Source organism: Balaenoptera borealis (genome assembly GCF_965194805.1).
Source record: "Balaenoptera borealis genome assembly, chromosome: 18".
NCBI classification, from domain to species: Eukaryota; Metazoa; Chordata; class Mammalia; order Artiodactyla; family Balaenopteridae; genus Balaenoptera; species Balaenoptera borealis.
Window position 1 is genome coordinate 49,058,388 of NC_138877.1, and position 22,264 is coordinate 49,080,651.

The 22,264-nt window shown below is 37.1% G+C and overlaps 2 protein-coding genes across 9 annotated transcripts in view; both read right to left on the bottom strand.

Annotated features, from left to right (window-relative positions):
- Window positions 1–22,264, bottom strand: part of TBC1D4 (TBC1 domain family member 4) — a 248,147-nt gene that overhangs the window by 169,226 nt on the left and 56,657 nt on the right. The gene's annotated exons all lie outside the window — the stretch shown is intronic.
- COMMD6 (COMM domain containing 6) overlaps window positions 1–22,264 on the bottom strand; it is a 127,492-nt gene that overhangs the window by 33,695 nt on the left and 71,533 nt on the right. The window lies entirely within an intron of this gene.

Genomic DNA, 22,264 nt, shown 5'->3' on the forward strand with positions numbered 1-22,264 from the left:
TCTGCCAGGCAAGCACAGGCCTCTTCTTCTCACACTATCTGCTCTGGTCCACACTTGGGACCCTCCCCTCTCGGGTCATGGCGGTACAAGTTCCTTCCTTCCCTTCCTGTCCAGAATTTTCCAGAACTCTTGCTCACAGCCTCAGTGGTCAGACAACAAATGCAAACATCTGGTGCCAGCCCCCAATTTCTACTCTTGAGCTCTTTCTACAATTTTGTAATTTCCTATAGTAGATCTTCTCTTTATTTTTAATTCCGATTGGAAAAACCAGAGTGGTATCTGTTCCCTGCACTGACACCTGACTAACGCAACATTCAATTTATATTGTTTGTGTATTCAAACAAAACTACGTGAAATATATCAGAGTTGGTTTACCTGGAATCATCACAATGTCAGGACACCACTATATCACCAGCTACTTAGTCTCAAAGGACTATGTTAAAACTACAAATTATCTGCAAGCCAGAAGGGAGTGGCAGGACATATTTAAAGTGATGAAAGAGAAAAATCTACAACCAAGATTACTCTACCCAGAAAGGATCTCATTCACATTCAACGGAGAAATTAAAACCTTTACAGACAAGCAAAAGCTAAGAGAATTCAGCACCACCAAACCAGCTTTACAACAAATGCTAAAAGAACTTCTCTAGGCAGGAAACACAAGAAAAGGAAAAGACCTACAATAATAAACCCAGAACAATTAAGAAAATGGTAATACGAACATACATATCGATACTTACCTTAAATGTAAATGGACTAAATGCTCCAACCAAAAGACATAGACTGGCTGAATGGATACAAAAACAAGACCCGTATATATGCTGTCTACAAGAGACCCACTTCAGACCTAGAGACACATACAGACTGAAAGTGAGGGGATGGAAAAAGATATTCCATGCAAATGGAAATCAAAAGAAAGCTGGAGTAGCAATTCTCATATCAGACAAAATAGACTTTAAAATAGAGATGATTACAAGAGACAAAGAAGGACACTACATAATGATCACAGGATCAATCCAAGAAGAAGATATAACAATTGTAAATATTTATGCACCCAACATAGGAGCACCTCAATACATAAGGCAAATACTAACAGCCATAAAGGGGAAATCGAAAGTAACACAATCACAGTAGGGGACTTTAACACCCCATTTTCACCAATGGACAGATCAACTAAAATGAAAATAAATAAGGAAACACAAGCTTTAAATGATACATTCAACAAGATGGACTTAATTGATATTTATAGGACATTCCATCCATAAACAACAGAATACACATTCTTCTCAAGTGCTCATGGAACATTCTCCAGGATAGAGCATACCTTGGGTCACAAATCAAGCCTTGGTAAATTTAAGAAAATTGAAATCATATCAAGTATCTTTCCCGACTACAACGCTATGAGACTAAATATCAATTACAGGAAAAAATCTGTAAGAAATACAAACACATGGAGGCTAAACAACACACTACTTAATAACCAAGAGATCACTGAAAAAATCAAAGAGGAAATAAAAAAATACCTAGAAACAAATGACAATGAAAACACGATGACCCAAAACCTATGGGATGCAGCAAAAGCAGTTCTAAGAGGGAAGTTTATAGCTATACAAGCCTACCTTAAGAAACAAGAAACATCTCAGATAAATAACCTAACCTTACACCTAAAGCAATTAGAGAAAGAAGAACAAAAAAACCCCAAAGTTAGCAGAAGGAAAGAAATCATAAAGATCAGATCAGAAATAAATGAAAAAGAAATGAAGGAAACGATAGCAAAGATCAATAAAACTAAAAGCTGGTTCTTTGAGAAGATAAACAAAATTGATAAACCATTAGCCAGACTTATCAAGAAAGAAAGGGAGAAGACTCAAATCAATAGAATTAGAAATGAAAAAGGAGAAGTAACCACTGACACTGCAGAAATACAAAGGATCAAGAGAGATTACTACAAGCAGCTCTATGCCAATAAAATGGACAACCTGGAAGAAATGGACAAATTCTTAGAAATGCACAACCTTCCGAGACTGAACCAGGAAGAAATAGAAAATATGAACAGACCAATCACAAGCACTGAAATTAAAACTGTGATTAAAAATCTTCCAACAAACAAAAGCCCAGGACCAGATGGCTTCATAGGTGAATTCTATCAAACATTTAGAGAAGAGCTAACACCTATCCTTCTCAAACTCTTCCAAAATATAGCAGAGGGAGGAACACTCCCAAACTCATTCTACGAGGCCACCATCACTCTGATACCAAAACCAGACAAAGATGTCACAAAGAAAGAAAACTACAGGGCAATATTTCTGATGAACATGGATGCAAAAATCCTCAACAAAGTACTAGCAAACAGAATCCAACAGCACATTAAAAGGATCATACACTATGATCAAGTGGGGTTTATCCCAGGAATGCAAGGATTCTTCAATATATGCAAATCAATCAACGTGATACACCATATTAACAAATTGAAGGAGAAAAACCATATGATCATCTCAATAGATGCAGAGAAAGCTTTTGACAATATTCAACACCCATTTATGATAAAAACCCTCCAGAAAGTAGGCATAGAAGGAACTCTCCTCCCTATAATAAAGGCCATGTATGACAAGCCCACAGCCAACATCATCCTCAAAGGTGAAAAACTGAAACCATTTCCACCAAGATCAGGAACAAGACAAGGTTGCCCACTCTCACCACTATTATTCAACATAGTTTTGGAAGTTTTAGCCACAGCAATCAGAGAATAAAAAGAAATAAAAGTAATCCAAATTGGAAAAGAAGAAGTAAAGCTGTCACTGTTTGCAGATGACATGATACTATATATAGAGAATCCTAAAGATTCTACCAGAAAACTACTAGAGCTAATCAATGAACTTGGTAAAGTAGCAGGATACAAAATTAATGCACAGAAATCTCTTGCATTCCAATATACTAATGATGAAAAATCTGAAAGTGAAATTAAGAAAACACTCCCATTTACCAATGCAACAAAAAGAATAAAATACCTAGGAATAAACCTACCTAAGGAGACAAAAGACCTGTATGCAGAAAATTATAAGACACTGATGAAAGAAATTAAAGATGATACAAGTAGATGGAGAGATATACCATGTTCTTGGATTGGAAGAATCAACATTGTGAAAATGACTCTACTACCCAAAGCAATCTACAGATTCAATGCAATCCCTATCAAACTACCACTGGCATTTTTCACAGAACTAGAACAAAAGATTTCACAATTTGTATGGAAACACAAAAGACCCTGAATAGCCAAAGCAATCTTGAGAAAGAAAAACAGAGCTGGAGGAATCAGGCTCCTGGACTTCAGACTCTACTACAAAGCTACAGTAATCAAGACAGTATGGTACTGGCACAAAAACAGAAATATAGATCAATGGAACAGGATAGAAAGCCCAGAGATAAACCCACGCACATATGGTCACCTTATCTTTGAGAAAGGAGGCAAGAATATACAGTGGAGAAAAGACAGCCTCTTCAATAAGTGGTGCTGGGAAAACTGGACAACAACATGTAAAAGAATGAAATTAGAACACTCCCTAACACCATACACAAAAATAAACTCAAAATGGATTAAAGACCTAAATGTAAGGCCAGACACTATAAAACTCTTAGAGGAAAACACAGGCAGAACACTCTATGACATAAATCACAGCAAGATCCTTTTTGACCCACCCCCTAGAAAAATGGAAAGAAAAACAAAAATAAACAGATGGGACCTAATGAAACTTAAAAGCTTTAGCACAGCAAACGAAACCATAGACAAGACGAAAAGACAACCCTCAGAATGGGAGAAAATATTTGTAAATGAAGCAACTGACAGAGGATTAATCTCCAAAACATACAAGCAACTCACGCAGCTCAATATCAAAAAAACAAACAACCCAATCCAAAAATGGGCAGAAGACCTAAACAGACATTTCTCCAAAGAAGATATACAGATTGGCAACAAACACATGAAAGAATGTTCAACATCAGTAATCATTAGAGAAATGAAAGAATGTTCAACATCAGTAATCATTAGAGAAATGCAAATCAAAACTACAATGAGGTATCACCTCAAACCAGTCAGAATGGCCATCATCAAAAAATCTACAAACAATAAATGCTGGAGAGGGTGTGGAGAAAAGGGAACCCTCTTGCACTGTTGGTGGGAATGTAAATTGATAGAGCCACTATGGAGAACAGTATGGAGGTTCCTTAAAAAACTAAAAATAGAACTACCATATGACCCAGCAATCCCACTGCTGGGCATATACCCTGAAAAAACCATAATTCAAAAAGAGTCATGTACCAAAATGTTCATTGCAGCTCTATTTACAATAGCCAGGACATGGAAGCAACCTAAGTGTCCATCAACAGATGAATGGATAAAGAAGATGTGGCACATATATACAATGGAATATTACTCAGCCATAAAAAGGAACGAAACTGAGTTATTTGTGGTGAGGTGGATGGACCTAGAGACTGTCATACAGAGTGAAGTAAGTCAGAAAGAGAAAAACAAATACCATATGCTAACACATATATATGGAATCTAAAAAAAAGAAAATGGTCAGAAGAACCTAGGGGCAAGACGGGAATAAAGATGCAGACCTACTAGAGAATGGACTTGAGGATATGGGGAGGGGGAAGGGTAAGCTGGGACAAAGTGAGAGAGTGGCATGGACATATATACACTACCAAACGTAAAATAGATAGCTAGTGGGAAGCAGCCACATAGCACAGGGAGATAAGCTCGGTGCTTTGTGACCACCTAGAGGGGTGGGATAGGGAGGGTGGGAGGGAGGGAGATGCAAGAGGGAAGAGATATGGGGACATACATATATGTATAACTGATTCACTCTGTTATAAAGCAGAAACTGACACACCATTGTAAAGCAATTATACTCTAATAAAGATGTTAAAAAATAAAAAAATTTAAAAATTAAAAATACTACAAATTATTTTTGACATAAATATATATGTTAATATTATATGTGTTAATACTACATATCAACGAATTGGTGTATAATTATAATCAGATAGTATATATAATTATATGTATTTAGTTCAAATGTACAAATGCATATGCAGAATTCTTATCAAAGATAAGAATTTCATAAGCTGTGATATGAGTGTCATTTTCACATTTTAGAAGTCGTAACTGGAGCAACTTGTACAAAAGTTCACATATCTGTTATTTTAGAAGACTGATTGAGTTTGTTTTTAAGGCGAGGTAGTTTGATAAAGTTTATTAGTTACTAATCATGACCTGGGGAAGTGTTTTAGATCCACTGGAGAAAAGTGCCTGTTTATATTACCTTATTTTCTCATTACCAAAACACTTGTTTCTTCTGCAAAAAGTCTACTCATTTCACATGCTTTATGGTTTACATTTTAGCATTTCATCCATTTAGCCGTAAATAAAATACTTATTTTAATTAATATGTTCAATATAAAGTATAAAGTGCTTTGTAAAAGCTAAGAAATCAAACTAATAAATGAATTCAGTAAAGTTTCAGGAAATAAAACCAGTTGCATTTACATACACTAACAACAAACTATCTGGAAATTAAGAAAAAAATCTCATTTACAACTGCAACAGAAAACATACTTAGGAATAAATTCAACCAAAGAGGTAAAAGACCTGTACAATAAAAACTATAAGACACTGTTGAAAGAAATTGAAGAGGGCATAAATAAATGGAAAGATATTACACGTTCTTGGATTGGGAGAATTAATATTGTTAAAATGTGCATACTATCCAAAGCAATCTACAGATCCAGTGCAACCCCTGGTCAAGTTTCCAATGGCATTTTTCACAAAAAAAAGAAAAAAAAATCATAAAATTAGTATGAAACCACAAAAGACCCCAAATAGCCTGTGCAATCTTGAGAAAGAAGAACAAAGCTGGAGGCATTATGCTTCCAGATTTCAAACTATATTACAAAGCAATATTAATCAAAACAGTATGATACCAGAATAAAAACAGACACATAGACCAATGGAACAGAACAGAGCCCAGAAATAAACCCACCCATATATGGTCAACTAATCTCTGACAAGAGCACCAAAAACATACAATGGAAAAAGGACAGTCTCTTCAATAAGTGGTACTGGGAAACTGGGTATCCATATACAAGAGAATGAAACTGGGCTTCTACCTTACATCACCCACATAAATTAACTCAAAATAAATTAAAGACTTAAATATGAAACCTAAAACTGTAAAACTCCTAGAAGAAAACATAGAGGAAAACCCCTTGACATTGGCTTTGGCAACAATTTTTTTGGATATAACACCAAAATCACAGGTAACAAAAGCAAAAACAAACGAGTGGAACTATATCAAACTAAAAAGGAAAGGGAAAAATCAACAAAATGAATATGCAACCTATAGCGTGAGAGAAAATATTTGCAAACCATATATCTGATGGGGGTTAATATCTAAAGTATACAAAAAACTCATACAACTCAATAGCAAAAAAACAAATCATTTGATTTTAAAATGGCAGAGTACCTGAATAGACACACGCACACAAAGTAACTATTTAAGGTTATGGATGTGTTAATTAACTTGATTGAGGTATTCATTTCATAATGTGTACATACATTAAATCATCACATTGTGAACTTTGAATATAGACAATTTTGTCAATTATACCTCAATAAAGCTGGAAAAAAATAAAAGATAAGAAATAAATTTTCACATAAATTCAATGTAACATTGCATCTGACTTGAAAGAAAGAGGCCTGTATCCCAGGTCATTCATTTATTCACTCAATAAACTTTTATTATGCATTTACTCCATGCCAGGCCCTGTACTAGGTAGTGGGAATACAACAATGATTAAAATAGTCTCTGTAGAGGAGAGTCACATACTCTCAAAATAACATCCCATAGCTTCTTTATTAATTGCAAAGGAAAAAATTTACCTGTAGGTGGAAAGATCTGGCAATACCACCTTAACCTAGTTATCAAATGCAGCATCACCAAAAACAGAACAAACGACATTTTAAGCGTCTATTGGTGCGATGAAATGGAAAGAACACAATCTCACTTATTCAACATTCTTGTCATAATGTTTAACCTCACTCTAACAGGAAATACAATCAGACAAAACCAAACTGGGGGCATTCTATAAAAAAACTGGCCTGCACTATTCAAAAACTATCAATATTATGAAAGATAAAAGGCAGTAAGGGCTTTTCTAGATTAAAGAAGACTAAAAAGGCATGACAACCAAATGCAAGGCATGTTCCTTAATTGAATCTTGGATTGGGGAAAAGCAATAAAGGACGTTTCTGGGACAGCTGAAAAAATCTGAATACAGACTGTATATAGATAACTGTTTCAATGTTAAATGTCTTGGTTGTAATAACAATAGGGTGGTTGTGGAATGGCTGAAAATGTCCTTATTTTTAAAAGAAACATGCTGACATATCATGACTACAACTTACTTTCAGATGGTTCAGCATTTAATAAAGGATATAATACAAATGTCCCAAAATGTTAAAAATTGGTGAATTTACATGAAGGGAATACTTAATTTTTTGAAATAAAGTTTAGAGTAAAAAATATATAGACCATGCCCATCAGCTTATAGTCTGATGTCACTATATTACCATGGCCTTCAGTTTCCTCTTCTAAAAAAATTAAGCATTTTATTACATTAGAAAAAAGTGTTAATGATTATACCTAGTGCTTACAAATATGCAATGAAACTGGAATTCTCTTAAACTGCTAGTTGCACTGTAAATTAGCAAAACTTTAGGAAAAGCAACTTAAAATAGGTGTACAGAACCAATAAAATCTACTCTAATCTTCTCATACTTACACTGTTGGTAATACATTTAAATTTACCGAACATAAATAAGGAAATTTTTGCCTGTAAATATTCCCCAATTACTTCTAGGTTTGCCACACACCATCCACTGGCTGAAACAAGTAACCTCTGTAACCATGTGCAGTAGTTGTGTATCTTTGCGCACAGTGAGGTTTATACTTTATATCATCTACATACACCTCATTACATAAACATACAAAAAAGACTTTAGCCTTGAAACTATATTTCACTATTCACTTAAAACATACCCCTGGTCCAACCAGGCTCCCATCCCCTCTGGACCTGCTGACAGAGATCTTCTTAAGGCTTCCTGCCAACCTCACATTCTGCCTTTTTCTAGTCAAAAAACAGCATCTGGACTATCTGGAGATCAAACAAGTAGAAGTCAAATATGTGTGATTCTGGTATACCTAAAATTCCTATCATCACCTCACAGAATAAGAGTGTGTCCTTAGCTTTTACTGAAGGTTATTTCACAAAGAGTCATATTTAAAATGCTTCAGTATCCACTATAAAACTCCAGTCACTCGATGTCACATCAAGTCCCAAATGACAAATTTCATTTAGAACTGAGTGTTAAGAAAAACTGTTTCCACTGAGGAGCTAGTATTCTTCTCTTATCAGATGTACCTTATTGCTCTGCTGCTGGGAAGCCTAAGAATCAACCCTGACGCTGAATAAAAACGACATTAATGTTTATAAATTACATACTAGCCTCCTTCTCCTTTCCTTGGTTCTGATCTTCCATTGCTATTTTATTAATAGTCTGTATTAGACACCATTTCCTAGCCCTTTTGAGAAAGAAGCCCAGTATAAATTTGGTAAATAAAATTTTAAAGTATAATACAACATAGCGATGAAGATGTTTTAGAGTTAGGCAGAGGTGACGGTTACAGCACACTGTGAATGTACTAAATGCTACTGAATTATACATTCTATTTAAAATAGTTCCCTTTATTTTCTATAAAGTTTACCTCAGTAAGAAAAGAGTACAGCATAATCCCAGCAAGTAGCATATGGTCAGCAGCCAAATAATCATAATACATTCTTCCCATCCTCACTGTGGTGTGTGGAGAGAAAACTAATCTGTCCTCTGCCATCTGTATTGCTTCTCCCTTCCTTCTACTCCTTTATGTTCTAGTATCGTTTTCAACTGCTCAGTTTATGTTAAAAATCCTTAAACATTCTCTTGGGCCAGCAATTTCTGAACAAGCCTGATTTTTGGACTCAAGAGAATTCTTTTTTTTAAAGGATGTTTTTCACAGAATCCCAGTATATAAATCAAATAAAACCAGCTGCTCTGGTTGAAGACAGTTTGTGAGGGGTCTAAGACCTCCAGACACTACAGCCCTGGTGGTCCTCCTCAGCTTACACAGGCCACAGAGAAAGCTGGAAGCAGACGCTTTACGAGCAGAAAAAAGACTTTCATTTGACACTTCTAGAAAACCACAACGAAAATGTTATCTTACCTCCTGTGATCCAGATAATTACTTCACTCCTCCACTTCATGCACATATGAGGGATTGAAGTGTTTTAAGATACAATATAGATTAATCTCTACCAGTTTCTCCGGTGAAAATTGCTTGCGGCAATTTGTAACAACTTTTATGGAATAGTTAGGCAATGGAATGTCGATTAATATTTAATCATAATAATTGACAGTTTCCCAGAAAACTATGAAACAAAGATGATTTTTCCATAAACTACTTACTCATTTTTATTGTTTTTACTGCTACAGTTAATAAAGGTTTCAAATGATACTTCCTCATTTTTGAATTGGTGTTTTAATTCAGCTTTGCCAGCCAATGTGACAAGTTCTAGAAAGGTATGCTCATAGTTGTATAAAGATATGCTCATATCATAGGTTCATAGTTTCTGAACACATGGAGCTTTCATATATTAATTTGGGTATTTTGGTCATAAACTCCAAATGTCATATCTTTACCTTCTATGGAGGAAGTACAAAAGTTAATCTAATTTCCCATTTCTGGGCAGACAATAGCATATACTGAGTAACTCCAGACATTATAAACTGATTATAAAACACCTGTAATAAATAGTGAGTTTATCTGGAAGAAAGTTTAAATGCAAACAGGTGCATAACTAATGTAAGCAATTAGAAAATAAAAATACAGTCAAATCTCAAGTAGCTGGTGTAATAAAAGCAGTCAGGAGGAAAGCTACAAAAAATTGGTCAAAATACGGTATAAAAGAGATTCACTTATTTAAAATTACATCCTGTACTTAAGAATTAATTTACAGATGTCATCTAAAAATATAAAGCTTATTCAAGTAGAACAGTTTAAAACACCAATCATTAATTGATTTGCTTGACAAGAAATGGCCAAATGTCAAAACAGTCATATTATCAGTTTCTCGGCTAAACACTCCTTTCAATATATATTACACATATATAATATATACTTTACATATACATTATATATTATATTTATATTTAATATATTCATATTTTTACTAACATATTTGTTTTATATTTTTATGTATTAGAAATATATACTAAATTATAATATAAATAACATATTTTGTATAAGTATTAGTATATTTATATATTTAATATAATATGTAAAATATATAATAATACAGACTTAATATATATGTTACAAATAGGAAAAAAGTTGGACAAAGACAGTCCTAGCTGTATGCTTATAAGTAGCAGGAAAAAATTATCTACTGATTCTTAATTATTGCATTTTATTATAGTGCAAATGTGCACATAATAATGGTTATTATTTTATAGAGTTATGTTTTATTTTTAGACACTCTGTAAGGCATTTTGCTTTTTCTCTAATAAGTAGGTTCTATTACCTCCATAATAACAGACAAGAAAACTGAGCTTCAAACAAGTTAAGTAATTTAATCAAGGCCACATAACTAATGGCAGAGTAAAGTTCTAGAAATGTTAAAGAAATGATAACATAGTTCAGTTTTGCATACACCTAATAAAATAAGCCGTACTATACCTTCAGGGAGAATAGAAGGGTCTATAATAAGAATTTGGCTGGCTTCTAAACCCTTGGAATTTCCCAGGTAACAGGAGTATCCTTGTTATTCACAGTGGGCCCTTAAGACCATACTTGATGCTTAGGACGTGCATGCTTCCAAGGTGACTTGTGGTAAACCCCTTAGACAGTTTATGCTGCAAGAAGACTCACCAGAAGGACCAACCATATAATTAGAGGGTGGGGCTTTGTGATATCAACCTGAGAGGGGAGGGGGCTGGGACTGACTTCAATTACATGCCCAGTGAGTCAATCATTCATGCCTATGTAGTGAAGACTCAAGGAAAACTGGATGCTGAGGTTTTGGGTGAGCTTCCTTGGCTGGCAATACTCTGTGTATTGTCACATACTGATGTTCCAGGATGTAAATCAGAGTACTGAAGACATATCAGAAGAAGGTAAAGTTACCAATTTTATCCTTTCTCTTTGTAATTTCCTGGCGGGGGAGGGGGCAGGAATGTAATATGATGTATCTGTTAAAAATTAAGGAAATATAAAAGGTGCTATCAAAAAGCCTAGCACTAAAGGGCTTGACAATTCTTTCTGAAATTGTAAAGTAAAGGCAGGGGCAATATTAAAATGTGATACATGCATAGTCTCGGGAATGTTGCTATTACATTAAATGAAGTACACCTCTAGAGGAAAGACAGCAATTCTGACAGCACAAAATAATGAAGAAAAACAAGGGAAACAAAGCGCAAGAAATGAATGGCAACTGCAGCCACTATGATGTAAAGTAGCAGCTCAATAAATACAGGTTTAATGAACCCATAAAATGACAATTATGAAAATATTAGCATTAGTAAATTGCAATCTTCTCTACAAAAAAAAAGAGCAAATTTTCAGGAAAAATATTTTCAAATGCATTAAAACACTTATCAGCTTGCACAAGTTTTATTCTTCGTATCGCCAATGTACCTGGCACAAATTAGCCACAGTAAATGACTTCTGATTTCTAATTAAATCTGAATTACATTGCTTTATGAATAGTATAAATAAAATTTTTAGGTAGACTGTTTTTTGTTTCCAAATATCTTTAAGCATTGAGATGCATACTTAGAGTTAAGCTGGCTACAAGATCTTCTTGGCTACTCAAATCCAAATTCCCTAAGGATCTCTAATAAGCAATACATTTCATATATCATAGCCTTTATTTTCAACACAATAATTAAATTATACAATTAAAACTCAAATTTGGATTTTTCACCAATTCATATTTTCCCTCCCAAATACTGCCAAATAATTGAGTTTCACTCAGACATATTTAAACCAAGTTATTTAATTTTCTTGAAACTATATTAATTGTAAGTATAGTAATGTATATGCTTCTACTAGGGAGAAGAAACATTTTCTGTTTTAAAAGATGCTCATTTAATGATGTGAACAAGAAAAAAAATCACATGGGGATTCTGGAATTGCCAGCAATAAATAATGCAAAAATGAAAACAAAAGGAGTATTTTGTGAAATACAATTATTTCTAACAATGCATCATAAAATAAATCTCATTTGTGATCTTTTAAAGTATATAATCCACCATTCCAAAATGTAGCTTAAATTATCTACTCATATTATTTAATAAGGTTCTTTCTAGTTTTTTTTAAATTGATACAAATGTTAGCACAGATGTTCCATTTTAAATTTTTATGACTTCTCCTACAGTGTATAAAAATATTGTTCATGTGAAATTAAAGCGTCGTGCAAAAATTGCTTCCAACTTTTAACTCAAAGATTTTAAGTAAATGATACTATCACTTCCAAAATTAAACAGATTTTATCTTGCTATATTTATTCAGCTTCTACAGAAAACATATAGAAGCTGCTAGACTTTATTAAGCAATAGACAACTTCAAATTGGCAGACCGCTTTTCAACAGAACTTACGGGGTGGTATCTGGTGTGTTAGTACAAGGCTGACGCCAGATTCAGACAAGACCTGACAAGAGCCTGCAAGTCCCCAGTCCTTTTTCCCAGGGTTTACAATGATTTGACCTAAAGGTACACATACCTTTAAAAGATATATTATGATCTGCAAAGTACTTTACATAATTACTTTGGAAACGTGCTCAAATATAATCTTTTACATTTGTCAGATTCCTCTATCTATTCCCAAACTGTTACTTCAAATTTGAAAATTAAGTACTCTCTAGGAAAAATGCAAACATGAACACCTGTTTTCCCTAATTAAATATATGGCTACTTTTTTATCTACTTCTGATTTTTTTCAGAAAATATGAATTGGTGAGAAATCCAAATTTAAGTTTCAAGTGTCTAATTTAGAGAAGTTAGAGAAAGTAAAGGCTGTTTCTATGTAACTAATCAAAAAGATCAAAATATCTGGTGTTCCCTCCCTCCTATCCTGTCTTTCAAATTACACTGGCTCACTGAAAACTGAAAGAGCTTTCTTAATCAACCTTCCTGTACATAAGTTAATGAATTAACCCTTGCTCTCAGTGCCTCTGTAAAACATGCATGTCCTGTGTGCCCAGAGCCCCCTGCCAACTAGTATTTAGGGGCCCACCTTCCATGCGGGAAAGTTTATCTGTCCCCCTAGTTGAATCCTATGCTTATAAGTCAACTGTGTCTGTCCCTAGCCCTCTTTGTACTCATTATACAGCTATTATAATCATATTCAAGTAATTACAATGTAAACTGATAAGATGAGTTCTAAATGAAAAAAAAAGTGTCTTATAGGACTGAGACAAGTCACTAAAACAAAAAACTGTTGTCAAATCAAGTAAAGAGGAAACAGGCATAAAGGAAAATGAGAAAAATTGTAAAAGTGTAGGATGACTTGGCAGTCAAACCAATTCACAAGTGTTCTTACATTCCAGCTCCATTTTAAAGGACTCTTTAAAGTGTGATTTAGTCAAAAAATAGAAAAGAGACTCCACTCCCATTACATACCCATTTGCAAAGCAAGGGCCTTGACGTGGACCTACCTCAAAAGTCTAGCAAATGGTTGGCTTTACTTTTCTTGACATATTCTTTTATGTAGAAATGTTCTACATCTTAATATGGATGGTGATCCCATGAGATATATATACCTCAACTTAAGACTTAAATTAATTGGCTGATTGTTAATTAATACTGACGGATCTTAAGGGTTAACCGGGGTTTCTTGACCTTAGCACTGTTGGTATTTTGGACAAGATAATTCTTTGTTTGTGGGAGGAGGTCCTGTTCACTGTAGAATAGGTACCTGTAACACCCACAGCCCTAGTATGACAACCAAAAATGTCTCCAGACATTGCCAAATGCCCCCTGGGGGATAAAAATCCACTCCCCTCCCCAGTTGAGAACCACTAGGTTTAACTCCTGGTCTAACAAGGAGAATACAGTAAACCTTTCTTATGACTTCTCAAAGTCTGAATCAGAGTACAATCAGACCATGACTTAGTAATGAAAACTAGAATCCCTGACCTACAAGGATAGAGGAATTTAAAAGGCTTTTATTTGTCACAAGCAATATTTATCCAAGTTGACTGATCACAAGAAGTACTTGGGATGCTTATAAATATGAATTCCAAGGTGTTTTCCCTAGAAATAAGGTAGGTCTGCGGTGAGACCTAGAAATCTAAATTGTCTAACAAGCACCTCAGGTGATTTTTTACAAACATGCAAGTTGGAGAACAGTAATCTAAGACTGCTGTATTTAACGTATATACCTTAGGTAGAAAATGTTTTGGCTATATTGCATGACAAAAATCCTAAACATTTCCAAAAGCATAATAAATAAGACTTTCTCTTTTTAGCTCATACCTAAAAAAATAAAATAACAATCTACTAGAGCTGAAACACTGGGCATAGAGGCTGTCTAATATTTTGAGAAAGACAGGCCAAACAAGTGACTGAGGACTCCCCTAGGGGCCCAGGAGACAGACACCATCTCTGGATTGCAAGACCTTGCCTTTCAAACCTAGGGCAGTAGAAAGAAAGCCCTATGTAAACTTAAACTGGGATCCTGTTTCCAATAAAGCTTTTAGCCATTCTTTTGCCTCAACAATCTCCCTACTTACCTCCACCACTGCCCTATCTCTCGTCACAATCTGCCGCTACCGCAATTCCCCCCTTTCCACAAGTCCCGCTAATGACCAGCTAGCTCACTCGTTCTGGACACCTGCTCGTACCAGCGGAGCGGGCTCTCGGGCTGGGCATGCTCAGTGATGGGCTCCAGTCCCAGCCGGAAGCAGATCTTTTTTAAACCGCCCGGGGCAAGCACTGCCTTAGCTTCAAGGTCGTCTTCTTTTCGCTAGTTCTTTGTGTTCAGTTCTCCACGGCTCTTCACACTTCTCTGCTTTTCCCTTCCCCCAACACTGACCAGATAACCTGTTCATTCCCACTTTCACCTGATCTCTGACCTACTACCTTGCCTTCATTTCTCTAACTGGGTTTCCCACAGATTGTCTGGCTTCGCTTTCTATGGTTCCCTCATAAAGGTGTGTTTTTATGCCTGGCCACTCTAATTTAATCACAACTCTATACTAACAATAATAATAATGGATTGCTACCACGTGAGCGTTTCCTCCGTTGCAGGTATTATGCTAAATGCTTTACATGAATTGTTACATCTCACTTCCTTTTTATAATTCTGTAGGGCAGATACAAATATTATTCCTACTTTATAGAAGAGGGAAAGAGATTCAGATGAAGTAATTTGCTAGTTGTCCCAATTCCATGTGGTCTCTGTGCTCTGGCACTGCCTTTTTTCTTGCTTTTCTTCCTCCGAACTACATGCATTTTCTCCATCCCACTTCCCCATACCTCTCCTCTTCTGTATAAATATAACATCTTTTACCCAGTTCTCTACTGAGGACCTATATGCTTTCTCCGTGTTCTTTTTCTTAAAACAGTGGTAGTACCATTCGCTGTCTTTAATTATTTAACATTTTTCCTGCGTGTCTCTTCTCTTCCAAGAGCAATATAAACCTCTAAGGCCCAGGTCGACTGTCACACTTCTTACAGCCCTGGATATAGCACAGTCCTACTCAGAACAAACACTCTAAAACAACAAAAGTATATATTCTGTTGAAATCATTTCAACAAAGCATATAATGAATGCCGAATACGTATTAGTCATTACGTCAGATGCTAAAGACAGAAAAATGGCATTGTCTCTACCTTCAATGAGTTTACAGACTAGTGGTAGAGAAAGGCTTGCAAATGAACACTAAGAATATGAGACAACTTCCATAATAAAGGAGTATGGGAGCCACAGAGGAAGAAGCAACCTTCACGTGGGGGCTGGGGGTTGACATCAGAGACTTTCCAGCAGAAATGACTTTAGTAGCATTTGTGATGATTAGGACCCCACAGCACCAGGATGGTGGATAAGAGGATATTCCCAACAAAAAGACCAGCGTGTGAACATAAAGATGTGAAAGGCCAGGTGGGCATGAGGAATAGTGAGAAGGCAGAGCTGGAGTACAGGGGTGGGGCGGGGGGCGGGAAGGGGCAGAAGTGAAGCCATGTTAAGGAGTGTGGGCATTCTCAGAGTAACCAGGGTAGGCATCAAAAAGGAGAGAAACAAGGACTGAAGTATACGGTTGGACCAAAATTATCCCATTGATGACTAGAGTCTTACAGACGGGACACTAGCATTATGCAAGACTAAGCTGCACCCATTCGGAGTGTTTCCATGAGTAGTCAACATGATTTTTCATCATCACCTTCAATACCATGCTGATTACTTAAGCCACTAGAGCTTACAAAAGAGAGCATCTGGGGCTTCCCTGGTGGCGCAGTGGTTAAGAATCTGCCTGCCAATGCAGGGTACACGGGTTCGAGCCCTGGTCTGGGAAGATCCCACATGCCACGGAGCAACTAAGCCCGTGAGCCACAACTACTGAGCCTGCGCGTCTGGAGCCTGTGCTCTGCAACGGGAGAGGCCGCGACAGTGAGAGGCCCACGCACCACGATGAAGAGTGGCCCCCGCTTGCCACAGCTGGAGAAAGCCCTCGCACAGAAACGAAGACCCAACACAGCCAAAAATAAATAAATAAATAAATTTATTATTAAAAAAAAAAAGAGAGAGCATCTAAAATTCTGCTGTATGGGAATTCCCTGGTGGTCCAGTTGTTAGGACTCTGCACTTCCACTGCTGGGGGCCAATGTTCAATCCCTGGTCCAGGAACTGCATGCCGCACAGTGAGGCCAAAATATAAAATAAAATAAAATAAAATTCTGCTGTATGTTTGGGGGCCAGTGAGTGTCTGTACCACAAAAAGTAAGCAGCAAAGCAATCAGGAGCTCATTATCAGTTTACTACTACTTTTTTTAAACTTTTTTTACACCTCTTAGAATGTACAATACACAATGGCCTAAAAGAAATGTACATGATAACTTAAAAGAAAAAAGGTTTAGGGACTTCCCTTGGTGGCAGAGTGGTTAAGAATCCACCTGCCAATGCAGGGGACACGGGTTCGAGCCCTGGTCTGGGAAGATCCCACATGCCGCAGAGCAACTAGGCCCGTGAGCCACAACTACTGAGCCTGTGCTCTAGAGCCCTCGAGCCACAACTACTGAGCCCGCATGCCACAACTACTGAAGCCGGTGCGCCTAGAGCCTGTGCTCCACAACAAGAGAAGCCACTACAATGAGAAGCCCACACACCACAACAAAGAGTAGCTCCCTCGCACAGCAATGAAGACCCAACGCAACCATAAATAAATAAATAAATAAATAAATTTATTTTAAAAAAAAGAAAGAAAAAAGGTTTAAAGACTATCTATGTTTAATTGTTCCTCCCCACATTCCAGAAAGGACTCCAAGTGAAGGACTGTCTGTGGATTTCAATTACCACATGCTCTTGAGCTCCCATTTCCATATATAATGGAGCTATAAATCTCTTTAATACTACAGCTTCAAAAAAATACTAGGTGCTATAAACTTTGTAGCTCTACCAAGCTGTTCTTTTGAAGTGGCATGATTACATTTCTGAGCAACTTGGAAATCACCATGAAGCCATTTAAAGAAATTTTTAACTTGATTAAACCAATAAATGCCACATTCTTTATAGAAATTTAAGAATGACAGAAAAACCACCATCATTAAAATTTCCTAATCACTGAGTTCTTCATTGCTACATCTAGACAGATGTATTGACTTTAAAAAGTCTCAGACAAATTAAGAGTCACATTTCATTTAGGAATATAAACATACAAAAAACCTTAAGTCTTAATTATCTGCCATTTTTCTCTAAACTCTAGAACCCGGCCCTGAAACTTCTGCATTCCTGGAGACTAACTGCTGATCTCACATCAGGGGATACGGAGAAGCCCAACAAATGTGTATTCTCTGAAGACCTTTCCGACATAATTAACACAAGCTTATGCTACTACCCCTGTTTATCTGTTTCTGTAGAAACCTCTTATTCTCCGTGGCTAACTCGCTAATCTTACACTTGATTAGCCTCAACCACTATTTGCTAATGGCCATGGTGGAGCTGATAACAATGGTGGTGACAAGGAAATTTAAACACTCTGACGACTACAAGGTTTTCATGCTTCCACTGTATAACACATAACCAAAAATCTCCTCTAAAAATCCTACACTGATACCATTATTGTTTTTGCTTCTCTCCAATGGACGAATGTTTAAATATAAAAGTCAGTTCAATTAGGGATAGCAAATTGAAGCAGAGGAACAAACGCAAATGTGCCCAAAGTTCTAAAGCTTAATATGACACCTAAGATAACTACTAAAGTGTATTATCACCTCAAAAATAATAAATAAGCAAAGAGAATAGTGTTATATTTACGTCTTGCTTTCTTTCTGGGGAAGATAAGCAGAAACCTATCTCTCAGGAGGTAGAAGAGTTAATATGCTGCTTCCTTCCAGCACGACTAAATGTTCTCCTTTCACCACTCATAAACCTATGAGGGTAGAGGTTGGGGAAAAAAACAAACAAAAAAAAGATGTGGCAAAGCAGAGATGAATTTCCCCCAAAATGCCTGAAGCCTCATTTTCCAAAGCTGAGAGAATCATTACCACCTTCCTCAAATTGCCTGGCTGCCAAGGCAGCCCCAAATGGCCATAAATAAAACCTTAATTACATTAATTAGAGCAACTGCTTCCTGCAGAGCATCTCTTTACTTGGGGGCCCTGTGTCAGCCCTGGAGCCAGGACTACCCTCCTTGGCTCACCCCCAACCCAGACATCTCACTTCCCCACTGCTTATAACAAGGCTCCTAATTATGCTTCAATATGTCCTTGACTGATTTCTTCTCCAAGACACCTTCTCACTGTTGACAGGAGACATCATCCACTGCTATTCTATTCTCTAACTTCGGCAGAGCATGAGTAATAATGTCCATACAATGACAATAGACCATAACCTTTGACTGGAGGCTGATCTGCCACCTAATTTCTCCTGGGATTGCCCAGCTACTGAAACGTAAAGTGATACTGTAACTGCTATTCAAGTAACAGGTGCTCTAATAACCATCAATCAAGCACCTAAGCATTTGGTAACTGTTAATATACTCATAATATCTCCAACATGCCAAGAGTCAAAGAAAGTGTTTTGATTATCACTCTAGAAAGAAAACGTCAGAACAATTTGACTAGAGGTAGTATCAAGAAGCAGTAGTGTCCTGATGGCAGCTGAGGCATTTTAACAAGACTGTGCTGTGGCCACCCCTACTGTACATGCTGTTTCCTGGGCTTAAGTTAACTGAAGCTGGTTCCTGGAGTTGTAATCAAACACCCTATACAGGGGGAGCGCTGCTCGTGTGAGGAGGCGGGCGCTGGTGTGCATGGAGGCCACTGCTCGCCGGGCAGCCTCCAACTGCCCAGTGGCCAAGATAGCCGTGTGGCTGACAAGGTCTTGGTGCTCCGGCCGTGTGTCAGGCCTGTGCCTCTGAGGTGGGAGAGCCGAGTTCAGGACACTGGTCCACCAGAGACCTCCCGGCTCCACGTAATATCAAATGGCGAAAGCTCTCCCAGAGATCTCCATCTCAACGCTAAGACCTAGCTCCACTCAACAACCAGCAAGCTACAGTGCTGGACACCCCATGCCAAACAACTAGCAAGACAGGAACACAACCCCGTCCATTAGCAGAGATGCTGCCTAAAATCATACTAAGTTCACACACACCCCAAAACACACCACTAAACGTGCTCCTGCCCACCAGAAAGACAAGATCCAGCCCCACTCACCAGAACACAGGCACCAGTCCCCTCCACCAGGAAGCCTACACAACCCACTGAACCAACCTTACCCACTGGGGGCAGACACCAAAAACAGCAAGAACTAGGAACCTGAAGCCTGTGAAAACGAGACCCCAAATACAGTAAGTTAAGCAAAATGAGAAGACAGAGAAACACACAGCAGATGAAGGAGCAAGGAAAAAAACCCACCAGACCAAACAAATGAAGAGGAAACAGGCAGTCTACCTGAAAAAGAGTTCAGAGTAATGATAGTCAAGATGATCCAAAATCTTGGAAAGTGAATGGAGAAAATACAAGAAACGTTTAACAAACACCTAGAAGAACTAAAGAGCAAACAAACAATGATGAACAACACAATAAATGAAATTAAAAATTCTCTAGAAGGAATCAATAGCAGAATAACTGAGGCAGAAGAACGTATAAGTGACCTGGAAGATAAAATAGTGGAAATAACGACCACAGAGCAGAATAAAGAAAAAAGAATGAAAAGAATTGAGGACAGTTTCAGAGATCTCTGGGACAACATTAAACACACCAACATTCGAATTATAGGGATCCCAGAAGAAGAAGAGAAAAGAAAGGGACTGAGGAAATACTTGAAGAGATTATAGTTGAAAACTTTCCTAGCATGGGAAAGGAAATAGTCAACCAAGCCCAGGAAGCACAGAGAGTCCAACAGAGGATAAATCCAAGGAGAAACACTCCAAGACACATATTAATCAAATTATAAAAAATTAAACACAAAGAAAAAGTATTAAAAGCAACAAGCGAAAAGCAACAAATAACATACAAGGGAATCCCCATAAGGTTAACATCTGATCTTTCAGCAGAAACTCTGCAAGCCAGAAGGGTGTGGCAGGACATACTTAAAGTGATAAGAGGGAAAAATCTACAACCAAGATTACTCTACCCAGAAAGGATCTCATTCACATTCGACGGAGAAATTAAAACCTTTACAGACAAGCAAAAGCTAAGAGAATTCAGCACCACCAAACCAGCTTTAAAACAAATGCTAAAGGAACTTCTCTAGGCAGGAAACACAAGAGAAGGAAAAGACCTACAATAACAAACCCAAAACAATTAAGAAAATGGTAATAGGAACATACATATCGATAATTACCTTAAATGTAAATGGATCAAATGCTTCAACCGAAAGACACAGACTGACTGGCTGAATGGATACAAAAACAAGACCTGTATATATGCTGTCTACAAGAGACCCACTTCAGACCTAGGGACACATACAGACTGAAAGTGAGGGGATGGAAAAAGATATTCCATGCAAATAGAAATCAAAAGAGGGCTTCCCTGGTGGCGCAGTGGTTAAGAATCCGCCTGCCAACGCAGCGGACACAGGTTCGTGCCCGAGTCCAGGAAGATCCCACATGCCGCGGAGCAGCTAGGCCCGTGAGCCACAACTGCTGAGCCTGCAAGTCTGGAGCCTGTGCTCCGCAAGGGGAGAGGCCGCGACAGTGAGAGGCCCGCGCACTGCGATGAAGAGTGGCCCCCACTCGCCGCAACTGGAGAAAGCCCTCGCACAGAAACAAAGACCCAACGCAGCCAAAATAAATAAATAAATTTATAAAAAAAAAAAAAAAAGAAATCAAAAGAAAGCTGGAGTAGCAATTCTCATATCAGACAAAATAGACTTTAAAATAAAGAATATTACAAAACATATGGACACCAGGGGAGAAAGCAGGAGGGTGGGGGTGTTGTGGGGGTGGGATGAACTAGGAGTTTGGGATTGACATATATACACTGATATGTTTAAAATAGATAACTAAAAAGATCTTGCTGCATAAAAAATAAATAAAATTAAATTAAAAAAAAAAAAAGGCTATTACAAGAGACAAAGAAGGACACTACATAATGGTCAAGGGATCAATCCAAGAAGAAGATATAGCAATTGTAAATATTTATGCACCCAACACAGGAGCACCTCAATACATAAGGCAAATGCTAACAGCCATAAAAGGGGAAATTGACAGTAACAAAATCATAGTAGGGGACTTTAACACCCCACTTTCACCAATGGCCAGATCATCCAAAATGAAAATAAATAAGGAAACACAAGCTTTAAATGACACATTAAACAAGATGGACTTAATTGATATTTATAGGACATTCCTTCCAAAAACAGCAGAATACACATTCTTCTCAAGTGCTCATGGAACATTCTCCAGGATAGGTCATATCTTGGGTCACAAATCAAGCCTTGGTAAATT